This window comes from Mustela nivalis (genome assembly GCF_964662115.1).
Source record: "Mustela nivalis genome assembly, chromosome: 6".
In the NCBI taxonomy this organism is placed as follows: Eukaryota; Metazoa; Chordata; class Mammalia; order Carnivora; family Mustelidae; genus Mustela; species Mustela nivalis.
In genome coordinates this window covers 132,885,155-132,908,346 of record NC_139025.1, presented here as the reverse complement: position 1 = coordinate 132,908,346, position 23,192 = coordinate 132,885,155, and the positions used below count along the sequence as shown (strand labels likewise).

Below are 23,192 nucleotides of genomic sequence, written 5' to 3'. Positions count from 1 at the left end.
AGAGAGCCCGATGTGGGGCTCGATCCCAGGACCCTAGGATCATGACCTGAGCCAAAGGCAGAGGCTTAACCCACTGAGCCACCCAGGTGCCCCTGGAACTAGGTTTCAAACCTGGGAAGTATAATGACAGTTTCTGTGCTTTTGACAACTGCCCTGCCACCAGTGATTACTCACTGACCAAATAAGCGATGAGAACCAAAGGATCAATAGTGTTATGAAACTGCTCCACTTGACCTGAAAACTCTTTGACAAAAATAACAGCCCATATTTAATAAGAACTTAATTCATTTTATTCTTCCGGAAGTGAACATTATAGAACGGCCATTTTATCAATGGAAGATCCATCAAGAAGGGGTTGATATTCTATGGAGCCCAGGAGGTGCTGGTCAGAGGAACACTTGTAAATCTAATATGCCTCTTCCGGTTGATGATTTTAGCACTGGAAACATGAATAACATGTAAATTAAAAACTATTTTCTCCTGACCAAATTGCTTGCTCCTAGCATGGAAGTAGCTAGAGAGAAAGTACACACTATACTTTTATTTGGATGTTCCCCATTTAATTTACAGTAAGGTTGGACATAGTCCTACTGACCACAGACTGACTTCTGCCACTTCTTGAGAACCAGGATATTTCCTTTTATGGTAAAAGCTATAATTAGCTGAGGGATCCTAAACTGTACTTGTTAAAAATAACCCTCATTCAAGAAACCTGGTAAAAGTTGTGCTGGTGTTTGCACGAAGCCTGTTATACATAATTTTCTGAAGCTGTTTTCAATCATGCAAATGATTTTTTCCTTTGCAATATGCTAATGCAATCTGATTTATTTCAGTTGTAAAAGTTAATTACAATGTGTTTGTGAGTCCCTAAAGATGATGTATTAAATGTTTATAACCAGGATTATTAAAATGTCCTGTCTCGATTACAGAGCTTCTCTTTCAAACACTAGAACTAATTGTAGCCTTAAATCACAACAACCTCACTGTTAAAATTAACACAAGGGCAACATTGCATAATTTTAATTAATTTTAATTTGGCCAAAGCAAATTAATTTTTGTTTTCTAGAAGGACAGCTAAACTCTTTTGTAGCCTGCTTCCACTAAACATAGAGTTCATAAACTTCTTCTCTTCTGAACATTTTCATTCCTCTGAGGATTGTACCATGGGATTGAATCTTTGTTTATGTTTTGGTTCCAATTTGCATATCTGGTTCTCTCTGGAGAGAGTATGGAGATGAAATGAAACCAGAGTGGAATGTGTACAATTCTATGGTCAGGGAGACAAATTTTTCTCTGTGAGTTCCATAATCTTAGTCCAAGTTTTTGCAGCTGATAATGTTCAGAACCCAGGAGAGGAGTACTCAGACTTATCATTAGCACCCATTAAAAAGCTCCCAACACCTTTTTCAAAGTCGGCAAAACAATTTTTTAAAAAATACCTGCTTAAGGGCACCTGGGTGGCTCAGTGGGTTAAGCCTCTGCCTTCGGCTCAGGTCATGATCCCAGGGTCCTGGGATTGAGCCCCACATTGGGCTCTCTGCTCTGCAGGGAGCCTGCTTCCTCCTCTCTCTCTGCCTGCCTCTCTGCCTACTTGTGATCTCTGTCAGATAAATAAAAAAAAAATCTTTAAAAAAAAAAAATACCCGGTTAGAAGACATCATATCCAGATTCTTTCATCTTTGCTGTGCTTAACACATGTACCAACATTGATTATTTCCCATGAATAACTAATATCAAATCTTCCACTGTTTTATCACTTCCTTCCACTGTTTTATCATGTTTTATCATGTTCATTCTCTGTATTCAATGAAAACTATCTTAAAGTTAGAGATCACCGTGATAAAAAAAAAATCTTGAAAATCCATCTTAGACATCTTAGAACAAGTCAACATGACCCTCTGAAATCTACAAAAAAAAAAAAAAAAAAAACAAACAGTGACAAGTACTATAGAGGATTCCAGTGCCTTATCTAACTGACTGTAAGTTCTAAATGTTGGAAAGAACTGGATAAATTATTTCTCATCTCGACTTACATGTAGAAATTTTGGGATGGCATGGGTTTACATTTTTGCTACTCATGTACATTTTACCCTGCTTGGCCCTCCTTACAGGCATTCCTTATACTCTTGATAAACTAAAATCTTAGAAGAAAACTGATTTTATGTCCAGAAACAATAATCATAGCCAAAATGAAGACCGATTTTTAAAAAAGGTTAATTCACACCATACCAGTAAAGTCTAAGCATATCAGATAATTCTTTGTCCAAGCCAACATACTGTTTTTAGGAATAAAAGAGGACACTGCTAGTAATTGCATGAGAACATTTTGCTTAAGACTGGAATCTCCTGGGAAAACTGGAAGATTTGCTCACCCACCACATGAAATGACACTGATGTCTTTCTAGTTGTATATTTAGTTTACCACATTCCTTCCTTCTGTTTGTTCATTATGGAGATGGATCTCTGGAAACCATATCTTTGTATCATGATCTGAACCTGAGTATGGCTGACTGGGTGGGCATGGATATTTGATTGGATTAGATCTATGGAGATATACCTTAAGTGTTCAAGCATGAGATATTTGGGTTAAACTTTGGATGTCGCTAAATCAATCTTAAGCAAAACTGAGGGATGGGGAGAATTCCTTTTCAGTCCATGCTGTAAATATATTTACCATATAATAAAAATGCACATTTCAGTCACAGATCAGGTCAAAACATACATAGGGCCAGTTTCATTTCTTTTTTTATTAAAGGATATCTATTCAAAATATAAAACTTTAATTCCATTTATAAAATTATAAAGGAATTTTAAAGTTTTTGCATCATAAAAAAGTAATAGGATCCAAATTATCCTGTTGACAACCTACAAATAATTAGTACAAAAGACTTTTCGTTTAAATTCAATGACTTTTTAAATAAATCCAACAGAAAACGTATGATACTTTGAAGAACACAGTTTATAAAAAATTGTAGGGGGCGCCTGGGTGGCTCAGTGGGTTAAAGCCTCTGCCTTTGGCTTGGAGCATGATCTCAGGGTACTGGGATCGAGCTCTGCATTGGGCTCTCTACTCAGCAGGGAGCCTGCTTCCTTCTCTCTCTCAGCCTACTTGTGATCTTTGTCTGTCAAATAAATAAACAAAACTTTTAAAAAAAATAAAAATTGTAAATTTGTCAATTAGCAAATTCCGTTTTAATCTTGAGTTGAATGTCACTGATAACAGAGAAAATACACATATTTTCTAATAAAATATATATATATTTCTAATATATATATAATTTATTTATATATATAAATATATATAATTATTTAATATATTTCTAATATATATGTATTTCTAATAAAATATATATATATTTCTAATAAAAATATATATAATTTTATTTTACTGAATATTTGCAGAGAACATTAGGGCCTTCTTGTAATTTTCCTGTTCCTAAAATTATATCGGTAAGAGTGAGAAGGGAAGAATTATATTGGTGATCTGAGTAGCTATATTTATACTTGAATGTTTCTCAGGCTTATGAACTCTGTGAGGTCAGGGAAATTATTTTATTCATCTCTGTATCTCCGAGTTCTTAGCATAATTCTAACTACATATTCAGTATTGAATGTACTGATGTGAACAGAGACAACTGAGATTGGGTATAGGCTAGAAAAAAAATTAGACCAGAGCCACAATAATCATTCTCACTGGTAAAACAAGCAAACAAACACAAATAAAACAAATCTTAGAGCCTTAACCAATTCCCTAGAAATCGTTGACTTATCACTGGGGAGGTTTCTCTGATGATCTGAAATGCAAGGAAATTCTACCGATGAGAATTAATATGAATGAAAGTAACTGAGGATACTCAGGCTCATAAAAAACCTCAGGAAACAACTTCATTACCTCTTTTTTTTTAATATCTAGATTTTGCCTTTTATTCCGAGAACAATGTTATGGATAGGAAGTCTAGATAAAAAGGTGTTTATAGAGCATATCAATTTTGATTGCATTTTTTATTGTATTTTACAGTGTTTTTCATTCTTCCTAAAACTATATTTCATAATGTGCCTATGATATATGAGGAGTGCTTACAGTGTCAAGTATGGAAGGAATCTGTTCACTAAATTTCCAGAACACACTCACTGGCCTGTGTGTGCCAGATCCTTCATGGTCACCAGTTAGAAGCCTCAGCTTATTACTGACGGAGTCTGTTTGCTCTCTTTAGTGAAAGGACACTGGTAAGAAGAACGAACATACTTCTCAATGCAGACACCCAGGAAGTGGAGAAATAAATCTCACTTTGGCTAACTTTGCCAATGATGAGACTGTGTTCATCCAGTACTGTCAGATGATTGACTTTCATCCCAGGTCTCGTGGAAGACTATTGGTGTGGACATGGATGATTTTATAGTGACAAAGGAACCCTGAGACCACAGACTTCATCTTATCCCAGAAAACTCTGCCGTTCCATGAGGAGATGGCTCCTTAGAAGAAATTATGTTTTATTAGATGAGGCAAAAATTTCCCTGATAATAGCTGTTAAAACTTTATGGTCCAGTCTTGAATGTTCGGTGTTAATACATTGATGAGCTGTATACTGTCTCAACTGACAGCCACTGGCAAACACCACCAGAAATCATTTCTGGTCAAATCCTCCACTGGCACTCTTTTGAGATACAAATATAAAAGGTCACTTCTCATCTAACCCTGTAAGTAAACTATAGGCAAATTAAAAATAAATTTTATTGGGGCACCTGGGTGGCTCAGTGAGTTAAAGCCTCTGCCTTCAGCCCAGGTCATGATCCCAGGGTCCTGGGATCGAGCCCCGCATCGGGCTTTCTGCTCAGCAGGGAGCCTGCTTCCTCCTCTCTCTCTGCCTGTCTCTCTGCCTACTTGTGATCTCTGTCTGTCAGATAAATAAATTAAAAATCTTAAAAAAAATAAATTTTATTTAAAAATCCAGTTGCTTTCCCCTTTACCAGCAATGAACAATTGGAGTTGGAAATTTAAAATGAATACTAGGGGCACCTGGGTGGCTCAGTCAGTTAAGCATCTGCCTTCAGCTCAGGTCGTGATCCTGAGGTCTAGGACCAAGCCCCATGTCAGGCTTTCTGCTCAGCAGGGACTCTGCTTCTCCCTCTCCCTCTGTTCCTCCCCCTGTGCTTGTGCTCTCTCTCTCTTTCACTCTGTCTCTCTCTCCCTCAAATTAATCTGTTAAGTCTTAAAAAAAAATTCAACAATAGTTACATTAACACCAAAAAAATTAAATACTTAGGTGCAAATAAAGCACACTATGTCCAGGATCTATGTGAGGAAAACTATAAAGCTCAGATGAAATAATGGAGAAATATTTCATGATCATGAATAGGAAGGCTATATATAGTTAGGATGTCAATTCTTCTGAAACACAATCTGTAGATTCAGTGCAGTTCAAAAAAAAAAAAAAAATCCCAGCCACTTTTCTGGTAAATATCAAAAAAGTGATTCTAAATTTTATATAAAGGGGCAAAAGACCCAGAATATCCAACACAATATTGAAGGAGAAGAATAGCTGGAGGACTGATGTTATCTGACTCTAGGACTTTCTATACATCGAGACAGTATGGTATTTTAAAAAAAGAATAGACACATAGTTCAATGGAACAGAATGGAAAGCCCACAACTGACCCACATAAATATACTCAATGGAGCTTTGACAAAGAAAAAATGGAAAGTCAAAGAAGAAAGGATTGTTCTTTCAGCAATTGGTGCTGGAAGAACATCCACATGCAAAAAAAGGAAAAAAAAAAAAAAGAAAAGAAAAGAAAAGAAAGAAAGAAAGAAAACACAAGAAAGACAAGACAAGAAAGACAAGATAAGAAAGACAAGAAACAAGACACATGCCATACCTCTTTCCCTCAAATTAACTCATAATGAATGGATGACTTAAATGTAAAATGCAAAACTATAAAATTCCTGAAAGATCACACAGGAGAGAGCTTACAGGTGATTTTGGGCTTGATGATGATTTTTTTGGGTACAACACCAAAAGAACAATCCATGAAAATACATGGGTAAGCAGTCCTTCCTTAAAATTATAAATTTCTAGGGGCGCCTGGGTAGCTCAGTGGGTTAAGGGCTCTGCCTTCAGCTCGGGTCATGATCCCAGGGTCCTGGGATTGAGCCCCACATTGGGCTCTCTGCTCAGCGGGGAGCCTGCTTCCTCCTCTTTCTCTGCCTGCCTCTCTGCCTACTTGTGATCTCTGTCTGTCAAATAAATAAATAAAATCTTTAAAAAAAATTATAAATTTCTACTCTGCAAAAGACACTTTTAAGGAAAGGGAAAGACAAACCACAGATGGAGAGAAAATCTTTGCAAAACTCCTATCTATAAAGGACTGGTAGCCAAACAGGCAACACTTAAAATTCAGCAGTAAGAAAATATGGAGCCCAATTTAAAAATGGGTAAAAGAGTTGAACAGAGACCTCATCAAAGAAGATATACAAATGGCAAGGATATTGCTAAGTGGAAGAAGCCAATCTGAAAAGGCTATACACTGCATGATTCTAATAACAGTACGGAAAAGGCAAAACTATGGAGGCAGTTGCCTGCAGTTCAGGGGGAGGTAGGGATGGATGACTATGTGTAGTACAGAGAATTTTCAGCCCAGTGACAAGACTCTGTATGGTATTAAGAATATGGATGTATGTCATTATCCATTTGTCAAACCCATAAGAACTTTTAAGATATAAAACACAAAGGGAAAACCTTAAGATAAAGTGTGGACTTTAGTTGATAATATTGTATCAATATCAGTTCAGCAATGGTAACAAATGTACTACACTAACATATGATGTAAATAATAGAGAAAACTATGAGGGAGGAGTACTGCCATTCTCAGATTCTCTGTACTTTCTCAGTAAACCAAATAATAATATATTAATACCAAAAATGATAAAAAAAATAAATTTTATCTGTTTTTATAAGAGCCTTTTTCTAAACTTAGCATAAAGAAAATTCCTTCATCTGTCCAAATAGAGCCCTGTCTAACATCAAGGACTAATGGAAGCAGTTTTTGAACTTGAGGCTCAGACAAGGTCTCTAGTATTTGTAGCTTTGATGAAGTCTACTCTTTGTGGTCTTGAACTTAGATTTCATTACTAGTCTCCAGATCAGCCAACGCTATTGCACATGCTTTAAATAAAAGCTCTAATTCTTGAGGTTTGGTCATGACGATGACATGCAGTCATTACCCTCCTCTGGTGCCTTTCCTGAATCTCCTAGGCATGATTACTTTTCACCTGTTTTCATAAAACTTTGCATATACGGTTAAGCAGAGTATATATGGTTAATTTTACATCCATCTTTCTCCTGAGGCCGCGGACCACGGCATTTTTCTAATTTGAGTCCTCAATGTGGCATTTAACAAATATTTGTATTTATGCTGCCTAAATGAATCATTACAAATTTAGAGGCTGAAAACAACAAAATTTGTTATTTCAGAGTTCAATAGGTCTGAAGTCTGACACGGGTCTCACTGGGGTAACCCAAGGTGTCACCAGAGCCCCATTCTTTACTGTAGACTCTAGGGAAGACAGCATTTCCTTTCTTATTTAAATTACTGGCACAATTCAGTACCTTATGGTTAAAAGGACTGATGTCTCCCTTTCCTTCTGGCCATCAGCTCAGACTCTACAATCCTTGACCCAGAGCCGTCTTAAATCCAACAAAGAGAGGTGAAATCCTTTCCAGTCCAGAATCTCTCTTCTGCTGTTTTTCATAATGCCCTCCCTCTGACTGACTCTTCTGCCTTCCTCTTCCACTTTTAAGGATCCATGTGATTATGCTGGGCCCATCTGGATAATTTAGGATACGCTTTCTCTCTCTTAAATTTCAGAAATGTAATTCCATCTGCAAAGTTATTTGTACCATGTAAGTTAATATCCTCACAGATTATAAGGATTAGGGTATAGACATTTTTGTTTGTTGTTATTCTGATTAACTGCAATACTTAGTATACACTTAAATTACTTTGGTCACCAAATAAAAGTAATTTTACTGAACTATATTTACTATTATGTCCTGGGCTTCTATTTCTTGGCCTCCTTTCCACAACTGAAGTAATATGCATTCTTTAGGGGGGAAAAATGAAGGAAAAAAAAAAGCACAAAACCAAGAAACTACTCATAATCTTAGACCTTGAGAAACCAGTAAGTATGTTGATGTATTGTTTTCTAGATTTTTATTTATAATTATATTTATAAAAATATATTTACATATTTTCCTTATAGACTTTCTTCTAGACTTGCCATTTTAAATCACGTTTTCTTTTCCACCCAACATTATATAATTTACTGTTTCCAAAACATGATTTTTAAAAAGATACCTAATATTTCATTTGAGACTTTTGAGACTTTTTTTTTTCCTTTTTTTTTTTTTTCAACAATCTGAGGGTTTTGAAGGGGCGGGGGGTGGGAGGTCGGGGTACCAGGTGGTGGGTATTATAGAGACTTTTGAGACTTTTAAACTATTATCTTGTACGAGGACATTTAGGTTGCTTCCGACTAAAAAAGTGTTATTGTGATAATCATTTTAGGACATAAATATTGGATTTATTTTCTGTTGTTTTATTCAGGATATATTCTTAAAAGTGAAATTTCTGTGTCCAATAAGTTCTGAAAAAGAACATAAAATATGTTGAATTATATAAATCTACAATTAAATAAAATGGTCAATTAAAATATATATATATGATTTTTATATAGTTCTATATTTTACAAAGGTAAAGGAACTAAAAAGCAAGGGAATAACCTGGAAACTATTTATAATAATGTTGACAGATGAAAGGTAATACTTTGAATTTAAAGTGCTCTGAAGTATGGGGAGGCTGGGTGGCTCAGACGGTTAAGTGTCTGCCTTTGACTCAGGTCATGATCCCAGCATTCTGGGATCAAGTCCCATATCGGGCTCCCTGCTTGGCAGAGAGACTGCTTCTCCCTCTCTTTCTGCATGCTGCTCTGCCTGCTTGTACTCTCTATCTCTCTGTCAAAAAAAAAAAAAATAAATAAAAATCTTTATAAAGTACCCTGAAGTCAATTAGAAAATATAATATTTATCAGAAGGAAAAATAGGTAAAGCACATAAACAGATTTCCTGTGTAAGACATACAGTCAATAAACATGAAACAGTGTTTAATATGATAACCAAATCAAAAATTAATTTACTATTTTATTCCCATCATATTATGAAAGATACGTATGAAATAATATATTGTGATACAAAGAATGTGGTGAAATCAACAGTCTTATAAATTGCTGATAGTAACTTAAGTTGGTGCAGTTTTTTTGGAAAATAACTTAATAATATTCTTTAAAATGTCCTGAATTTGATGGGAAATGCCTATAAAAAGAATACAACAAAAATATAAAAGAATACTACAAAGACTATCTTAGTAGTTTTGTAGTAGTGCCATGCAGTTGAGAATTTTCTAGTTACTGAAATCACCTGTATTTGTAGCCAAATATAATATATTCCTCATGGAAGCCAGGGGCAGGAAAAAATCCAAACTGTCTTTAGGTTGATAATAAGAATTCTATAAGACCTACATCTGGAATTGGCCAAACTACAAGGTTGAGGGCAGAGACCGGCAAACTATTAAGTTTGCACAAGATTTCTGCCCCAACTGCAAGAATTTGGGGTCCAATTATGAAGTTAGAGGAAATAACTGACTAGCTTGATTCCTGACACCAACTAATCATTTAGAGGTTTCCCCAAAGTTTTGATAATTCATAAGAATACCCACAGAATTCACTGAAAACTGTTATCCTACAGACACAACTTATTATAGGAAAGATATTTAAACTCAGATAAGGAGCAAGGCATATGAGATCAGAGTCTGGGAGTGTCCCAAACACAAACCTTATCTTCAGGATACATTGCTCTCTTGACAAATGTATTTATATATGCTTGTCTTGTCAACCTGGAAAGTTCACTTGACTTGGACCTTGAAATACAAGGTTTTGTTTGTTTGTTTGTCTGTTTTAAAGATTTTATTTATTTATTTATTTGAGAGAGAGAGAGAGAACATGAGATGGGGGAGGTTCAGAGGGAGAAGCAGATTGTCTGCTGAGCAGGGAGCCCCACATGGGACTTGATTCTGGGACCCTGAGATCATGACAGCAAAGGCAGACATGCAACCAACTGAATGCCCCAGGTGCCCCAGGAAATCCCAAATGTTTAGGTGTCATCTCTCAGGAGCATAGACAAGACAAGACCTCTTTTTTGAGCAAGGCCAGATTCTGTACTACATATCTTATTATATGATATCATTCTTGTTTGGTCCATTAGTTTTTCCTTTTATCCCCTGTAAGATGTTAATAGATCTTCAAAATACATGAAGCAAAAACTAATAGTTCTGATTGGAGAAATAAGAAAACCTGAAATTATTCTTGAAGGCTCCCATACTCCTAACCAGTAATCTGTAGAAGTAGGAGATAATTTTTGTGACTTTATACTGGGCAAAGTACTTTTAAGAATGCAAAATAATCAGGAGACAAACAAAATATCATTATCGTGTACTTCAAAAAGAAAAACCTTTGCTTTTATAAAGGCACCATTGTTAAAATGAAAAGCTAGGCAACACTCGAGGATAATATATCTTCAAAACACTAATCTGGTAAATGCCTAGGATTCAACATTCATAAAGAATGCTCACAATAACGACAACCAAAAAAAAAAAAAAAAACAAAAACACACACACAATAAGAAAACCCAATAAAAATGTGGGTGGAAGAATTAAGCAAAGACTTTCATGAAATGAGAGATAAAGATGGCAATAAACATAAGAAAAGCTGTTCAATGTCATTAGTCATTAGGAAAATAGAAATTAAATCCACAAGGAGATACTTCTACTCATCACTTAAAATGGTTAAAAAAATAATGAAACTAAGTACTGGCAAGGACGTGGGGCAATTGGAACTCTCACACTTTGTTGGAGGGAATGCAATAGGAATCAGCCACTCCAGAAAACTCTGACAATTTGTTACCATATGGTCCAGGAATCCCCCCCACCTAGATTTTCACCCACAAGAAGCTAACACATATCAACACAAATGGCTGTACATGAATGTTTATGAAACTTTTAATTATAATTGATTGAAACTGACACAATTCATTTACTGATGAATGAAAGGACAAATTCTGGTACACTCAGAAGGCAATACTAGTCAGCAATAATAAGGAATAAACTGTTGATACGTTCAACAATACAGATGAATCTCAAAAACGTTACACCGAGAGACAATGTCTACCAAAAGACACCCTAGTCGTATTAATTCATAATGGCAAAAAAACAAAACAAACCCCCTCAAACCAAAAAACAAAACAAAACACACAAAATGAAAGAAGGAGTTTAAATGACTGTCAACAAGAGAAAGGATGACAAATTGACACAAGGGAATATAACCTTGCAATAAAACTACTGATATACAGCGATGCCTAGGTAGCTCAGTGGGTTAAACCTCTGCCTTCGGCTCAGGTCATCATCTTAGGGTCCTGGGATTGAGCCCCACATCGGGCTCTCTGCTCAGTGGGGAGCCTGCTTTCCCCTCTCCCTCTGCTGCCTCTCTGCCTGCTTGTGATCTCTGTCTGTCAAATAAATAAATGAAATCTTAAAAAAAAAAAAAACTATTGATAGACAGACTATAGATGAATGTTAAAGAAATTATGTTAAATGAAAGAAGCTGGAAACAGAAGCATGCAGACCATATGATTCCACTTAGATGAAATTCAAGAACTAGCAAAGTTAAACAGGCTAACAGAAATCAGAAGAGTGGGAGTTTGTGCTTAAGAAACCATCTAAGGGACGCCTGGGTGGCTCAGTTGGTTAAGCAGCTGGCTTCGGCTCAGGTCATGATCCCAGCGTCCTGGGATCAAGTCCCACATCAGGCTCCTTGCTCCTCAGGGAGCCTGCTTCTCCCTCTGACTCTGCCTTCCACTCTGTCTGCCTGTGCTCGCTCTCGCTCTCTCTCTCTCTGACAAATAAATAAAAATAAAATCTTTAAAAAAAAAAGAAACCATCTAAGAGTACTTTACAGAGTGATGAGATTCTGTTTATATCTTGAACCAGATCTTGTCCAGATAAAAAATTCACTGAGCGGTACAATTAAGATTTGTTCATTTTACTCCATAAAAATTGAGTCTCAAACAAAGATAGATACAGAGCACCTTGTTGAAACTGATGTTTCTAGATCAGGAACAGGACAAACCCAGGGGAGCCTGGAGTATCTTGCAATGCCAGAAAATAAGGAAATGCTTAATAAACAAAAGGATGGGGCTGGAAAATGCCACGGGACACAAAAGCCAACCTGAAAGTCCCTAATGACTGAGACCGAAGCAATAAGTTGTATTAACACATGTAATACAACGTCTGTTATATATGGAATTTTAGTTCTTTCCCAGTTTATATTTTCGAACTGCCATTTTATCTTTACCCATGCATTAGTTAGAAGTATATTTCTTGGTTTAAGACATATGGGGACTTTTGTTGTTGTTCTTAACGGATTTCCAGTTTAACAACATCATGTTCAGAGATTATATTCCATGATTTCAGTTTTTTAAATTTTGTTTAGGCTGGCATTGTGATGCACTTTATGAACAAATTTTGGCAAATTTTTCAATAACCTATTTCAAACTTTTTGTATTCTTACTGCTTCTTTTTGTTGCCTACTTCTGTTATCAGTGAACTAAGAGAGATTTAATACATTCATCGGCTATGATTCTGGATTTTTCTGTTTCTCATTGTACTTCTGACAATTTTGCTTTAGAGTGTTATATTGTCCCATTTAACTGACACTTGTTATTATAGTCTATCTTCTCCTTCTTCTTCTTCTTCTTTTTTAAGATTGTATTCATTTATTTGACAGAGAGAGAAAGATCACAAATAGGCAGAGAGGCAGGCAGAAAGAGAGAGGAGGAAGCAGGCTCCCTGCTGAGCAGAGAGCCCAATACAGGGCTTGAACCCAGGATCCTGAGATCATGACCTGAGCTGAAAGCAGAGGCTTTAACCCACTGAGCCACCCAGGCACCCTTATGGACTGTCTTCAATCTCTGTTAATACTTTCTTGTAAGGTCTTTCTCTGATATTAACAGTAAAAGACAGTTTTCTTTTACTTTAAGTTTGCATTGTAAATCTTTTTTCTATTCCTTGGGTTTAAATAATTTTGTACTTTTATAATTTAGATGTTGCTTGTATACAGCACAGAATTTGGTTTTGAGGATTTTTTTGGGAGGTGGCCAGTTTGTATTTTAAAGAAAGAACTCAGTCAATTTATATTTAATATAACTTATGATATATTTAAGATTAAACATAGCACTTTATTAATTTCATTTCTCTACTCTTATGTCTTTACTTAGTTATTTTATTAATCCAACTTTTCTTTCTATTAGCTTAGAAATTATATCTTTTGCTTTTTTTATAGTTGCCACAGAAATCACACTATGACTAGTTGAGTTTTCAAAATCAAATATTAGTTCTTTTTACCTTTCTACAGGGCAATTCAAGAAACTAGAACATTTTTTCTTCCATTTTTGTAACCTCCTAACACACATATCCCTGCTTTTGTGTGTTTTAATAATTTGTATTCTAAAATATTTAAGATATCATTATTATTGTTAAATAAGTACTATCATTATTTCTATTTGTCCACAGTCTCATCATCTTGTTGCAGCTTTTTGTTTTTCTTCTGCATTTCTGAGGTTCCATCTGTAATCTTTTTTTCCGCATGAAGAATACCTATACTACTCATACTATGCATATTATCCCACTCTACTAATACTAGACTAAATAAGATTGTAAATTCTATACTCTATTATATCTCTTTAGGATTGAAAATTTACATCTATTATTTCTTTTTTTAATTAAGCCAAATAACCTTTTTTTTAATTTAACTTAATCTTATTTTTTTCCAGTGGTCCATAATTCATTGTTTCTACACCACATCCAGGGCTCCATGCAATTATTTCTTCAACTATTTTTAATGACCCATTATCTCCCTCTCAGATTTTAACCCACACATTTTCTAACTTCGTTACTGTACCCTACAAATACCTAAGTCTCTCTCATTTTACGTTTGTTCTGTTTTTAATTCTGTATATGTCCTTCTAAAGTAATATCTAGAGCACTAAGTCTCATTCTAGCTGTTCCCATTCTGTTAAACCAATCCAGTTATTAATTTAATTTACACTTTTTAATTCTTTTTATAATTTTCAACTCTTTACCTAACTTTTTCATTGTGTTTTTCTTTTTTATCTCTTTGCACGTTGTAAATAGAGTTATTTAAAACTGTATGCTTTGTAATGTCAATATACAACAACTGGAATATGTTTTTATTGCCAATTTTGGGTTTCATTTGATTATTTTATATTTCCCTCATCTTGCATTGTTTCTCTATGTATTTGCTAAGTTCTTACTGTACACTGGGTATTTGATTGAGTTTGGGATCTCAACCTAGATTAATTCGTTTGAAGGGTCCATCTCCCCTGGACATTACATTTCATTATTCAAGGATGAAACATAATCTTACAGAACTACAATAATCTTTCCCAAGAATTTGCTTGTTTGTTTTTCCCCAAATATATTAGGAAGATAACCCCCATTTTTCTAATGAGTTGTTTGGTAGAGTGGAATTTTGTGTTGCAGCTCTTGAAGAAGCCATCTTGTTACCACACCAAGAGATTCTATCTGAGAAATAGGCAGACATTATTAATTAAAGTCATGAAGTTAAGTAATACACTCCTGATTATATTTTGCCAAACAATAGCCTGAGACCCATGTCTGTATTACCCATTTAGGTTCCTGTTTGCATGGCTCAATAAATTCCCTTTTTATTTTAGATACTTTTAAATTGGGTTTTTGTGATTTTCAATGAAAAATTAATTTAGATATAAGAGTAATTTCAGCGGTCATACAAGGAGCTGGAGAAGTTTGACTCACGGCAAGAAGGTAAGATAGAGGGCTAGTAATATTTTCAAAAAGATGATGAAATTCTAAATCAATGAGAATGGAAATGAAAACAGAAAATGGATATGGATTGCAGACAATATACTGTAAGTATAACAGGATTAAATGTTGGACATGAAAACTAGCAGTTCTGTAAGTAAACTACAACACATTCTTATGAACTTGATGTACTTGCTTGAAATTAGGCTGTGCAAATACTAGTATTTTAATTCAAAATGTTTAACCTCTGGATAGGTTACTTGCTTTAGCAATTTTAGTTTTACTTTTTGCACATTGCTTTACCTGGTTAAAAAAAAAATGCACATTGTCCACCAAAAAAAGAAATTTCCAATCCTAACCCCAATGGATGTGATGATTCCATTGAACTTAATCTTTGCAAACAATGGTATAAATATAATTTGGATTGTTCCACAGAAACAACTTCAGTTAAAAAAAAATATGCAATCAGTTGCCTTCCTCTCTAGCTTAAGGTACGTGTGACCAGGGAGACCTTTCCAAAATAAGGCTGTAATAGTATTCAGATAATAGATAAGTGCTACTCTAACCAAAGTGGAATATATGGAAGGAGGAGATGATAGACATCTTGCCGGAGCCTAACATGCCTAGATAAACATTTCTGGTCAAGATGATTTTAAAACACGTATCTGCTTTCCTGTGTTTCTTCTATTCATTACTATTGTTGAACCCAACTCTAAAATTGGAATTTGGAGCAGAGTTGTGACTTGATCTCTCTTAAGGGTTATCAAGGCCATAATACACAGTTTTCCTCTTTCCAGAGCCTTAATTGTACTAGTAATCTCACAATTTACTTTGAATTGTGAGAAATGAGGGTGGGAAGCACAACACGAAGAGCAGTTGGTTTGTGAAACATGGAATTGTTATGTCATAACTGCAACGTTTCTCATCGGAAAATTTTCTTTCATAGCTATGGGAAAAAAATAAAGATTGCTTAGAAAAATCAAAAGGAATGAGAAACTTCTCCCCTCATTCTCTCACATTTTTGCAGAGTAGAAGAAGCAAAGAAATCCCATGTCAGGATGAATCACCCAACTGGAATTCACACATAACAGAAGATGAGGGGGCTACGAAATGCCAGATGCAAATGTTAGTTATAGCACATTTCCTAAAAGGCAACTTAAAGTCAGCCCCATCCCACTCACTCTTCCCAAATCCTGGTTTGTGTCTTGTCACCTCTACTATAAACAAAGCGGTAGCATTCATAGAGATAAATAGAGAGGTGCGTGGGGACAAAGCCAGGGAACTTGTTGGGAAAAGAAAAGACAGAGAAAGCCTATGTGTTTGAAGCCAAAAATGAAAACCTTAAACAATCACGCATACTGAGATGTGGGAAGATGCCTTAAATCTTGTTAAAGAGAGTTAAGTTCAAACATAATTCTATCAACACTGATACTGAGAGAGTTCCAGAGTCATATGGCTGATTCTACTATGTGTTTCATCAATGGTTGTGCTATCTCGGCTGGAGGGAAAATCTGAAAGTTACAGCTGGCGAGAATATAGCAAATCCCCAGGAGGTCTGTATTAAGGCACCCATTTAACTAGCAGGTGTCTCCACATTTACATTTAGTTAACACTTAACTCCAAGTGTTTTCTGCTAAAAGAACGTGCATGTAGATTCCATTACATATTGTAAGCTGTTGACTGTTTGGTAATTGTTTCATTTTCAGACATTTTTTTTCTTATTGAAAATGTGATAAATGTATAGGATTAAAATGTAGTAAATGCAAATGTAAACACACACACCCACAGAGGAAAAGATGAAGATTACACAAATAATATCATTCATTTTTTTAATTATCAATCTGCTTGTGCTTGTGACTTTTTTTTTTTTTTTTTTAATAGGATTCCTATTGTGATCTCCAAACTCAAAGTATTTTAAGCATGGCTTTGGGAGGGGAATTGCCAAATAGAGCAATGAATGTGAATCAAGCTCTTAAATGAGGGAGGAAAGGGGATATATTTTCAATAAAAGTTATTTGTTCAATGCAGGAAATTGGGAAAAGATTACAAAAAAAAAGGAAGAAGAAGAAGTAATTTTCACTTTATGTAACTGGATTATTTAAACTCTCATAATAGTTTTTTTTTACATCTAAGCTTTCCTTTCATCTGAATTTATTTTTGTCTTGCCTGCTTAGAACTATTTATTTGAGGTCTGTACCTAAAAGACTCCAATTACCATCTCATTGTAAGTGGAAAAAAGGGATTTGAAAAATAACACAAATGATCAAAGGCAAGAGGGAAGATTTTACTGAGTTATGGAGCACAGTGGGGACTTGATAGGAGTTTAAGCTGGAAAGGTGGACACCAGGGTTTAAATCAAGGGGGCCTTCTAAAGTATGGACATTACATTGACAGTGATGAAGAGTTGTTGAAGTGATTCAAGCAGAGGAGTAACATGAATATGTTTGTTTTTTAAAAGCATACCTTGAGTGCCAAGTAAATAGCACACTAGAAGAATGGACTCAGTCAACGGAGATTAGTTGTAATGGTCCAGACCTCCACTCCTCCAACATACACAAAACATATATCAAAGATGTGGACCTGCTTTACAACAGTGGTGGGATGCAAGGTAGGAGGCAGGACAGACAGAAATATATAATAGTAGAAACAGTGGGACTTGGTAACTATTGAAAGATGGAGATGAAGATGAGAGAAAAGTGTCAGCAAACAACCAGGCTCACTTCTTATCAGAAAAGAGTGATACAAATTTACCAGACAAGGCAATCAGGGGGAAAGTTTTTGTAATAAAAAGATGTGATGAGTTCAGCTTTGGATAAGTTTTTGAGGTACTTGTGGGACATCTGGGGACAGTAAGTGGTTTTAAATATAAAATAATAGCTAAAACTTACTTGATGTTATTATTTTCCAGAAATTTCTAAGTGCTTTTTATATTTTCATTTAATTTTTGAAACAAACAAATTAAATCCATTTAAAATGATTAAAGAGTAAGATAAGGAGATTAAGTGACTTCACCATGGTTGCATGGTTAGGAAGTAGTTGAGCCATAATGTAAATCCAATAATTTGGCCCCTGAGTATACATTCTTGATGACTACAGTATAGATGCTAAAACAAGAAGGAAAAAAAAAAAAAAAAGAGTCATCAGCATGATGATTCCAAGGAATTGAAATTCTGGTAGAATATAAAGTAGACATTAGAGAAGAGTTAGAAGTAGATGTTGAAGAAGAAGACAATGAAGAAAAAGAAGAGGGAGAGGAAGAGGGAGGAAGAGGAGGAAGATGAAGAAGATAAAGAGGAAAAAGTAGAAGGAGAAGAAGAAGGAGAGAAAGTAGAGAGAAAAAAAGGAGGAGGAGGAGGAGGAAGAGAAGGAGAAGGAAGAGGAGGGGAAGGAAGAGGAGGAAAGAATTTATAGGAACATCAACAAATTTTTTAAAATTGAGCAGAAAGATGAGGAATTTAAGAAGTAGGAAAAGAAAGAACAGTCAGGAAGTTGGGAAGGAAAACAAAGAGGTGCCATGTCATGGTACCCTAGGAGAATAAGTGAATGACACTTGAGAACCAGTGAGTGGTCCAAAAAGACTGAAATTGAAAAGTACTCTGTGTATTTGCATTCAGAAGTCCTGGGTGACTTGGTCAGAACAGTTCCAGTGTAGTGATGTGATGCTTGGCTAGATTAATGGGTCCAAGTGGGTCATGGACTGAAGAACAGAGCAAATGACTTCTTTTCTGAGAAGTTTGACTATGAATGGGGAAGAGAGTGTATAATTATTTCCTTAGGATATCATGGGATGGAATAAGGTTTTATTTACATCATGATTTAAAGTATAGTCATATCATTAACATATATCTAGGTTAGAAAGAAAAGACCCAGCAAAGAGAAACATCTTAAGGATAAAGGAGAGGAAAAATATCATTTATGGAATGAGTTTTCAAAAAAACCAGAAGACATAGACTTCAAAGTGAAAATGGAAGATCAGCTTTGGATAGAGGTGTAAGTCCCTCTTTCTTTGGGATCGAAAACGAGAAGAATGGGTTTTGCAGGTGTAAGAATAGGCAGTTAAAGAGTCCAAGACTGAAATCCCCTATTTTCCCCAAGGGGTAGAAGATAAGATCATTTGCTACAAGAAAGGTAAGATGGATAGGGAAATAGAAAGAAGCTAACTGTATACATTTTCTAGGGCTCTCCTAACAAAATGCCACAGACTTGGTGGTGTAAACAACAGAAACTTATTTTATTACAGTTCTGGAGGCTAGAAATGTGAGGCAAAAGTATTGGAAGGGTTGATTTTTCCCGAAGCCTCTCTCCCTGGCTTACAGATGGATACCTTCTCACTGTGACTCCAAAGGCTCTTCCCTCTGTGTGGGTCTATATCCAAATTTCGTCTTCTTAGAACGACCAGTCATATTTGGTTGGGGCCTATCCTTATGATTTCATTTTGACTTAATTATATCTTTTTAAATCTTATGTCACATTCTGAAGTTCTGGAGGTTAGGACTTCAACCTATGAATTTTGAGGGGACACAATGTGGCCCATGACGCATGCAGAGAACTTTGGAATAACTACTTTCAAGAAGGGAGAGATGATTCAGTACACATGTATAGACACTTGAATGGTACAAAACCTAATTGGATTTAAGAGTCGGGCACCTGGGGGAGCCTGGGTGGCTCAGGGAGTTAAAGCCTCTGCCTTTGGCTCAAGTCATGATCCCAGGGTCCTGGTATCGAGCCCTGCATTGGGCTCTCTGCTCTGTAGGGAGCCTGCTTTCTCCCCTCTCTCTCTCTCTGCTTGCTTCTCTGCTTACTTGTGATTTCTCTCTCTCTGTCAAATAAATAAAATCTTAAAAAAAAAAAAAAAAGAGTCGGGCACCTAGGTGGCTCAGTGGGTTGAGCCTCTGCCTTTGTTTCATGTCATGATCTCAGGGTCCTGGAATCAAATCCCGCATCAGGCTCTCTGCTCAGCAGGGAGCCTGCTTCCTCCTCTCTCTCTGCCTGTCTCTCTGCCTACTTGTGATATTTGTCTGTCAAATAAATAAATACATTCTTAGAAAGAGTCACAAATCGGTAGTGGGACACAAGGGTCTATTAAGTGACCTGTACATGTCGAGTGTGTATTGTGGAGAACAAGGTGGTAGAATGGCCAAGGAACCGAGGAAATATAACACATTAGTCAGGCTACATATCTAAGCAAATAAAGAAAGATGGGATAGAGAGAAGAAACTGAGAAATTAAGGTGCTGAGGGACCTGGTATTGTGTGCAGATTTAATGGAAGCAGGAGATCTAGAAAACTATAAAGATCAGAGTTTGTAGTCAGAGCATGAGATAGTTAAGGTTTAATGGGTGGCACAGTTCCCGATAGTGTAAAGGTCAAAGTTAAGGTCGTCCTATAGCACTGATGGAATAGAGGTGAGGGCTCTTGGAGTCAAAGTCAAAAGCTATGAGTCAGGATATTGACCGTGTCATTCACATGGACATTGGAGGTTTCTAGGATAAAAGTGAAGAATAGAAAGTGTATGAGTCAGAGTTATCTGTGAATAGGAAGGAGAGAATGGTTCATAGTCCATTTAATGTGATCCTCTCAAAGAAAGAGCTTTGGGCTCCTATAAATATCAACCTCAGCATAAATCAAGCCAGAGTTAGCCACAGCTCTGTGGAGGTTGATTGAGTTTGGTCAGCCAGCTCTGTCCACACGGGGTTACCCCAACAACCTGGCTAATTACTGCAGCCCTCTGCATTTGTCATTTAAGAATCAGCTCAGATAGCTGTGTATTAGTCAGTTAAGCCTCTGAGAACTCTTGATTTCTGCTCAGAACATGATCTCAGGGTCCTGAGATCGAATCCTGTGTCACGCTCCGTGCTCAGCACAGAGCCTGCTTGGGAGTCTCTCTCCCTTTCCTTCTGTCCCTTCTCCCTCTTTGCATGCACCTTCTCTAAACAAATAAATAAATAAAAACTTAAAAAAAAAAAAGGAAAAGAATTACCTACTCTCTAGTTGTGGTATACTGGTGAGGACCGTGAGATGTGGAATCACACTGCATAAGTTCAAATAACACACAGTCTTGTAACATGATGCCTGACCTGGGGCAAGTTACATAACCTTTGTGGAACTCCATTTTTTCATCTGTGAAATGGAAACAGCATTAGTGATTTGGATTTCACTGCAGAGGGTTTTGAAGATTCAATGAGATAATTGATACAAAGCACCCAGATCAGCCCTGGATTGGCAGTAAGTGCACAGTCCATTTGAGCAATTATTATTAAAAAGGCTTCTTCTGAACCTGCGGCATTCACACATGGGTTCTTGCCTCTTATCACACTGTCCACCCGTCGTTTGTTTGAACCTGTCTCTCTTCTAAGCTGAGATGTCACTTGAGCACCTGGGCTGCTCATCCTGAAAAACCCACTACCTGCCGCATATTACGCTTAATGGCAGTTTATTGAATAAATTAATGAACGAATGAGAGATTTTTTTTTCAGTATTTGGATAAAGGGCATTGATAATAACAGAGGAGAGTGATTCTTAGCTCTCTCTGTCCACCTTTTCATGTAGACTCTCATTATCTAAGCCTTAGTTTAAATGGGGTTTCATTTCTACAAGACACTAACAAGCAAATATTCTGGAAATCACTTTTTTTTTTTTTAAATCCTTAGATCTATAATCATTAGACTCAGCTATGGCTCTACATTTTATAGCTTTGCACTTTAGCATCAAAAACTATCATCAGAGGCTGTGTCCATCATCTACCGTTGCAGAACAACGGCCGCAAAATCGTGGAGGAGGCAATAAAGCATTTATTTCTTTTGTGTCTGCAGTTCTGCTAAGGGTCGGTTTGGGGTCAGCTGGGCTACTCTGCTTCAAGCAGCAGATCCAGTTGGACTTGGCTTCCTGCTTCATTATGGACTGGGCTCTGTTCTGCTCCGTGTATAATTCTTCTGGGGCCCAGGCAGAAGAAACAGAAAGTCTTCTCATGGTGCATGGCAGAAATGCAGGCAGGCAAGCCCAGTGACACTAACACATTTCACACCCCTGCTTGTGTTAAGCCTACTTACCTGCAAAGAAGTCCTATGGTCATGAGAAATCACCAAAGGCCAAACACACTGGACCTCTCAATACTCAAAGCCCATCCGGCTCTGAAGTACCAGGTTCTATTCTGGTCTCCTTAACCCACACTCAACCCAACATTCCATTCCTCAAATGTCCTAGTGACTCCAGCGATCAAAATAAATCCTGTTTGCAAGATCTAATATTAATGTGCAACTAACACTTACAAGAAATCAACCAGAATTTATTTAGCACCCTGCATGCTTTCTGAATTAAAGAAACAGAACTACGAACAAGCTAGATGTTCACTGATAAGGAAATATTACCCAGTGGGAAGGAAGACTTTTTGGGACCCCAAAAGTCCTGGCTGTGAATAGTTAGCACTCTGTGTCCCTGGGCATTTACCATCTGACAAGGTAAGACAATTGTCATCTTTGAGATTTCTCATCTTTTAAATAAGGGCTGAGCCATATCAGATGCTTTGTGAGTACAAGTCTGACTTTAAAATTTAGAATTCATGTATTTATAAATAAAATGATTATTAATGCAATACTAATAAAATTGTTGTTGTTACCATATGGAAATTATAATAATACGTTTTATGGAGGATCATGTGTAAAGTTTACATACATCACAGTGAATAAGGACTGCACAAAAAGATTGGTTCCTTTTGACAACCTTTCCCTTTAAATACACAACTGAAAAACTGAAGCAGATGTGCCCTGACCGAAAGCTACATGTTTTTCTCCTAATTATTCAGAGAAAAGGAAATTCCCTATTTATGTATTTATGCCTCTCCAAGTGCAAATTGGCAAAAACAGATTCGCAAATAGTAAAAATATGGTTTTTTTTTTTTTTTTTCACTTTAAAAGGCAAAAAACCTACAACTGGACATCTTTCCTCTGGGGAGATTAATTTTGATGATATCCATCCCCATTTGCCAGAAATGGGAAGATTCCTGGGGCAGCAGCACGGACAGGCCTCGGGTTTTATAAACAGGCCCAGGGGAAAGAGCGGGATGCCAAGAAGCAGCGTTGCCCTCTAACCCGGAGGACAAGTCAGAGCAGTGCCTCCTGGCCTCTTTTGAACGGAGACATCCTAATGGCTCTGGGTTGATTGTTTTTCCACAAGCTCCTTCGGAGTTATCATGGGAAGACTGCCTATTGGTTTTTTTTTTTTTTAATT

At 36.4% G+C, this 23,192-nt stretch overlaps 1 long non-coding RNA gene across 1 annotated transcript; it reads right to left on the bottom strand.

Moving 5' to 3' along the window:
• Positions 1-267: 267 nt before the first annotated feature.
• On the bottom strand, positions 268-22,142 carry LOC309866505. The gene is made up of 2 exons (XR_014312727.1): positions 22,016-22,142; positions 268-439 (listed from the first exon to the last, which is right to left on the bottom strand). It is a non-coding gene; the product is annotated as an uncharacterized lncRNA (long non-coding RNA).
• Between the last annotated feature and the right edge of the window lie 1,050 nt (positions 22,143-23,192).